Genomic DNA, 6,993 nt, shown 5'->3' with positions numbered 1-6,993 from the left:
GGGGCTGTGGGCTAAGTGGAGTCTCCCTGCTCCCTATAGAGCCAGGCCAGGAAAATATTAAACTATATACACATTTATTAATATTTACATAAATGGATAAAAAATAGACATACATATAAACATAGATACAGATCTATATGTATAACAGTATATATACTCGGATATATATATATAACTATAAACCTTATTCTCTACAATGAGTCACCACCAGGGTTTCAGGTAAGTGACAGGTAAACACAAGTAAGTGACAGCAAGGGGTCCCAGTGGATTCCCAAGCAGGGTTATAGACTCTGCTAAATTACTAATACACAGATATAGAGGTACACAAAATATAAGGCACAATATAATAAAATATCAAAACTAATACATATTTACAGCTCTATAAAATAAAATACATAATTCTTATGTGATGTGCTATCCTAAAGATCTATGCTAGCTTGAAAGGGCATCAGGCCCTGCATGGGTAAACAGCTGGCCTAAAACTGATAAACATAGGGGAATACAGGAGGACAACAAATAAGTACAGGTATGTGCAGGTAAGTATAGGGGAACAATTACTAAATGCAAATAGCTGGTACAGGGTCCAGCAGAGGCCCAGCAAAGATCTTATAACTATAAATTTACAAATATAATAATATACAAAATATGAGGCGCAGCCATATCAGGTACCCATAGCCCTTCAGTGCTTCCCCAGGCTCCAACAAGATCTCTAGGGACGTCTTCTCGGAGTGCCCCATGACCTAAGGAAGCCTTCCCTTGTCTGGGCTTTCCCTTCAGCCTTGCCGCCCAGGTAACTCCCCCTCCCCTGTGGGAATCCCTTTCCCCAGGCAACTCATGATTCCAAGGGTCACCGGTGGGAGGTCTTCGCCTGCAGGCACATTGCTCCTATCTGGCAGGAGCCTCCTGGGCACTTGCCCACCCATGGCCCCATGCACCAAAGGCTTGGCCTTTTGTCCAGGGTCAGAGGCTCAGGCTGCCTTAAGTGAACTGGGACTCAGTCCTCCATGTGGAGACTAGCTGTGCACTGCTTGTGTGAGATCCTGGCCACGTGCCAGGAGTTACCTCAAACAGCTCCCAGGGTCTTGGTCCCCACTTCAGACCTGCTGTGCAGAACTGCCTGCATCAGGCTCTGGCTGCATGCCAGGGGTTGGAGGCCTGAGGCCCGAGCCATCTCACAGCTCCCACGGCCTGAGCTCCTGGCTGCTTGTCAGTGTCTGCAGACCCGAGCTGCCTCAAGCAGCTCCCAGGGCCTGGGGTCTGTGCACCGACCCGTGCATTGTCTGGAGCCAGTGCTGATCACCGAGCCTCTCTGGTGAAGGGAATCTTCGGGGCTGCTTCGGGGCAACTGGAAACACCTGCTGGGCAGCTCTCCTCAGCTCTTCTTAGCCCTGCTTGCTTCTCTGTCCCTCGATGCATCTGCTGCATGCTGGGCATGCGGCTCCTTTTATTCTCTCTGGGGGCACCACCCCTGAAGTCTGTCCTGAAAAGTGCAGTTCACAATCAGGTCCGGACTCTCAGGCAGGCTTCTCCCTGTCCCTTCCCAATTGGTGGAAATGCTCCACCAATTGCGTTGTGAGTTTTCAATTCGTTGTCGAATTGGTGGAAATGCTCCACCAATTACATTGGAGCTTTCTTGAACCCAACATGCTGGGCTCTGTTGGTGAGTCTGCCACACAAATTTATTGTGGATCATTTTTTTCTGGTCCATCCAGATCTTTGTGTGTCCTAGTCCTACCATGCAGAGGGAGTGAAACTCCACCCAAGTTGGTGTCATTCACAAATCTAAGCAATGCACTCAATCCCATCATGCAATCATTAATAAAGATATTAAATGATACTGGACTCAGGACAGACCCTTGAGGAACTGCACTTGATACCTCCTCCCAACTAGATAGTAAGCCATTGATGGCTATTCATTGAGTGTGATGACCCGACCAGTTTTGTATCCACCTTATAGTACTTTCATTGAAACTGTATTTCATTAGCTTATGTCACAGGACACAGTGTCAAAAGCTTTGCTAAAGTCAAGCTATATTCCATACAATACTCTCCCACGTGGGTTGTTGTGTTCTCTCTGTTTACCATGGGTCATCATATCTGAAGGAAAGAATCCAGCACCCAGCCAGAGTGGAGGAATTGCAGGAGTCCATCCCAGGAAAGCAAAAATTAAAGGCCTAAAACCTGGATGTAATGCACCACATGTGTCAGAAGCCAGCTAGCCTTGGACCATGATGGCAACAAAATTTTATAACTTGTTCTAGGGCAATGGTTCCCAACACAGTGCCCATGAGCACCATGGCACCCCCCCCCCCCAAGGTTTATTCAGGTGCTCACGTGCATTTTCACAATCAGTAAAAATCATTATTCCAAAAAAAAATGCTGTCACTGATGACTGAACTCAGAACAGCAACACTTCAACATTTTTTTCACAGGCTGTACGCAATGGCCGCCAAAATGAGACCAAGTCAGTCCGACTGATACAATGACAGTGGTGGTTACTACTTCCTCCCCAAATGAAACTATGCGCATGCACATGTCCAGGAGTTTAATATTCATATTGGCGTCCACTGCTTCTTCTTTTAAATTCTAATGTGCCCTTGGGCACAAATGTTGGGAACCCCTGTTCTAGGGTAACCCATGTGTGTTGCACTACAGCACCCACACTAAGAGCTGTGCATAAGATTGACAAGAGAGCTGTTCTTGAAGCTGAATCTTGCTTGATTCTCAAAAAACTTGCAGATCTTCCTTCTGTGCCTAGATGAAACTTAAGCACTAAACAATCTAAGTGGCTGTTTTGTCAGTGCTGGAAATGTTCTGACTTTTGAGACTTTCACTTGGCCACCACAAGGTTTTTTTTTACATTTAATTCCAGACAGCATTTTTTAAAGGTGATCTGAGATAGAGAAGCCATACTGTGGGACCACTTGGTTGGTCCATCCAAAATGCCATGTCCCATTTAACAGGCATGTGAGTGTGCAGTTTAAACCTCATTAGCAAGACCTTGTCTCCTAAAAAAATCTGTCCTGAATGAAGGGCACCACACAGCTACGCTGACCCACGAGCTGAAATTTATATCTCAGACTAATGATTTGTTCCCTGAGGCCCCATTGCTCTAGGATGAAACTCAGCCAAATTAAACTGGATTCTTACTGGGCCACTGAAAGGAGTACGTTTGATTTAAGGTCTCTGTGTCTTATTTCAAATTTCTACTTCAAACTGCTGATGCAGTAACAATCACAGAAGAAAGAGCTATATTGCCAGCTGTTATATTTCCTAAAAAAGTTATCAGGATTGCAAAGAAAACTTACCTGCTTTGGGAGGGGAAAAAAAATCACTGGCCAGAGCATTCCTCTTCAATGCAGCTCTACAGTTTTAAACATAACAGAATGCTCTATATATAGCTTTATAAGAACCATGACATATGAATCACCAGCTACTACCAGAGTGTCTGACTTTCAAGTATTTCCAGGAGATAGGGGATTCCCTTACAGAGAAAGACGAGTCATGTCCATCTCCATTATAATTCCCAGGGTGATCAATGAAGCAAATCACCCAGCAATGGCTCTTGAAACTAAAGCAAAGAAAATATGTTTGCACATAATACCATACCAGGAAAATGATACAATAGCATCAGTGGGATCTATTCCTGGAAAAAGCAGCTGAAGAGTAAATATTATTATCTTCTTTTCCTTAGCTGCCAATGTCTTAATAATGTAGTATATGCTATTTTGAAAGATTTACAGCCCTTCTCAGGCTGTCACACAGCAAAGAATCTTGAGATTTGAGTTGGCTGTAATGCCACCAAAATGTATAGGTATTGTTGATGTTTGTTTTTCTTGGGGGTGAGGGGGAAGAAAAGAAAATCAAACAATTTTTGCATAGGATGGTTAGAATTTAGGAAATTAATGCTGCTATGGTAGCCATTTACCAGATGGTCTGAGTCTTTTAACTGGCATGCAAGCAGTCTCAAAAAGGTATATATGCCAAGCATTGTAGGAGTGTTTGCTCTCCGACTCATTCTCTAACTAGAATCAAATCTTAGGGAAGAATTGCTCTCTGAGAATTAGGCTTTCATGCAGGGTTATTTAATCCCTTTGGATGAGGGTAAACAAGTTACACTTAGAATCTGGATCACGATTCCTTCGCCACTAAGAAGCCAACCTAGACATTTGCTACTCATACACAAGGGTGTCAATAACTAGGGCTAAGTAAGTGGAGATGGGTACAGAGGGTGTGTCCCAACAAGTGCACAAATGTGGTTTGCAGCGCATGTGCACCCGTTCATGGCAGTCCTCGTGTCAAAAAAACTGCCACTAAAAAAAGCAGAGCAATGCATGCAGTGAGCCTGGCCGGTCAGAGCCACCACCATCCTGGGAGACCGTAGGTAAGGCTACTGGGGTAAGCACAGGTGCTAGCCCAAGCCTCCCCTACCACACCCAGGTCATTTTGCCACACGCCAGAGTGCATGTGCAGAGGCATGCCTGGGAACAAATAGCAGCAGCACAAATATGTGCCAATGCTATTTTTCCCAGGGGAAATGCATGCCCCAGTACATAAGCACTCATTGGGACACACCCGGAGAAGTAGAGATGGGCACAGAGGGTGTGCCCCAACAAGTGTGCACTACTCTGAGTAATCTACATTAGAAAAAGCTATGGTCCCTTGTTCCTCTGGGGAGTGGTTCACCCAGAAGTTGAGCCTGCTACTTTCTGTGCCTCAATTTCCTTATCTATAAAATATGAAATAATGATACTGACCTTTTTTTTTTTTTTTTACAAAGCTGTTTTAGAGCTTCTAACAAAACCTACTATAGAGGGGTTAGATACTATTATTTTCTGTTCACCATCCAGGACTGTGGTCAGGGAACAAAAATTCTAATGCGGGTCAGACCAAGGCGCCACTGGGTACAGAATGTTATCACTTCTCCTCAATATCTTAGAAGTTTAATGTTGCTTCCTTAGGGACCCACAGTGTTATGATAAAGTCAGTTTCCAATTTACACAGGGCTGTTACAGTAACCCTCTCATGTCATTTCAATGCATCAGAAATCAATGGTATACATTTAGTGTCCCAGAACATCTACAACTCCTGCTGTACCTGATGACATCTGTAAGTCTTTTTTGCATTTTCATTTTCAATTGAACATTAGTATCAAATGGAAAAGAAAAAACCATAATGAAGAACTCCCCTCTCCTCTAGCATATACTCCACCATCAGTAATAACTAAAATATCCCATAATATTTTGATCCTGTTATTTTCTATGGCTTTGTCTGGCTTGTGGGGTTAATATTTTTTTAATTCTTATTTTCCATACTTCTTGCAAAGCATCCAGTACACAACTCTGCCAACTTTTTCATGCTGTATTTATACTTATCTCTGGCTGACTTGGTACATCCATTTACACTGTGACAGATAGCCTCTGGACCCTAGCCACATATCCTACATCTCTATTATTAGTATGCTTTTTCCTTATATGCTTTGTTCTATAATTCCAGCCATAGAAATTCTTACTTTTCAAACCGAATATCCTACTTCTGCTCTGCTTGAGCTTAGACCCACCTCACTGGATTTCTTTAAGTATCTGCATGCTCCACACCAAACCCTGTGACCTTCCTCCCTGTTATTCCTGGCTAGCAGGCATGCAAATATTAGTGGGGTGGAAGGAATCTATGCTAATTTTCACAAAAAGGAGCAAATATGGGGCTGAAATCCATCACTCTTGCTCACACTGGACATGCACATATGTGCATTAAGGTGCTTTTTCTAATGCGCATTAAATTTAGTACCTCCAATGTGAGGTACTAAAGAAATGCACACTATGCTGCCTTAATGTGCAGCAATGAATATGCATGGTTTATAAGTGACTCTTAATGCGTAATAGTCTATTTTACAGTACAATAGCATAATTGCATGGTTTTTTATGTGATGCTTTAATGTGCAGTAAAACAGGCTAGTGCGCATTAAAGCGCATATGTAGTTTCATAGCTGGTAGGGTCAGAAGGGACCTAAGCAGATCATCAAGTCTGACCCCCTGCCGTGGGCAGGAAAGAATGCTGGGGTCAAACGACCCCAGCTAGGTGATTATCTAGCCTCCTTTTGAAGACCCCCAGGGTAGGAGCGAGCACCAAGTGCCTTGAAAGTTCATTCCAGATTTTAGCCACCCTGACTGTGAAGTAGCGCCTCCTGATAGCTAGCCTGAATCTACTCTCCATCAACTTATGGCCGTTATTCCTTGTTACTCCCAGTAGTGCTTGGGGGAACAGGGACTCTCTCATTGCCTGCTGGTCCCCCCTGGTGAGTTTGTAAGTGGCCACCAGATCCTCTCTCAGCCTTCTCTTGAGGTTCAGGTCTCGTAGTCTCTCCTCGTAGGGTCTGCCCTGCTGCCCCCAATCATGCGAATGGCCCTTCTCTGGACCCTCTCCATGTTGTCCACATCCCTCCTGAAGTGCGGTGCCCAGAACTGGACGCAGTACTCCAACTGTGGCCTGACCAATGTCATATGGGGGGGGAGGATCACCTCCTTGGACCTGCTCGTGATGCATCTGTGGATGCATGACAGGGTGCGGTTATCCTTCCTGACCGCGTTCTCACATTGGCTGCCCATGTTCATTTTGGAATCAATAGTGACTCCAAGATCTTTTTCTGCCTCTGCACTGATGAGATGGGAGTTCTCCAGCCTGTAGGTATGCTGCTGGTTCTTCCTCCCCAGGTGCAGTACCTTGCACTTGTCAGTATTGAAACCCATCCTATTCTCATCCACCCACTCCTGTAACCTACCCAGATCTAGTTGTAGCCTGTTCCTCTCTTCTAGCATACCCACCTCCCCCCACATTTTAGTGTCATCTGCAAATTTGAACAGGGTGCTTTTCACTCCCTCATCCAAGTTGCTGATGAAGATGTTGAACGCTGCGGGCCCAAGAACCGAGCCCTGGGGAACCCGACTGCCCACGTCCCTCCAGGTCAAAAACGACCTGTCCACTGCCACTCTCTTG

At 44.7% G+C, this 6,993-nt stretch overlaps 1 long non-coding RNA gene across 1 annotated transcript in view; it reads right to left on the bottom strand.

Moving 5' to 3' along the window:
- Positions 1-934: 934 nt before the first annotated feature.
- Positions 935-6,993, bottom strand: part of LOC112549642 — a 30,594-nt gene continuing 24,535 nt past the window's right edge. Inside the window, exon 3 of the long non-coding RNA XR_003093154.1 lies at positions 935-1,480. This is a non-coding gene — a long non-coding RNA (uncharacterized LOC112549642). The remainder of the gene's footprint in view (positions 1,481-6,993) is intronic.

This window comes from Alligator sinensis, unplaced genomic scaffold, assembly GCF_000455745.1.
Source record: "Alligator sinensis unplaced genomic scaffold, ASM45574v1 scaffold233_2, whole genome shotgun sequence".
Classification (NCBI taxonomy): Eukaryota; Metazoa; Chordata; order Crocodylia; family Alligatoridae; genus Alligator; species Alligator sinensis.
Note: the sequence above shows the minus strand (reverse complement) of the source record. Positions and strands in the feature narration are given on the sequence as shown.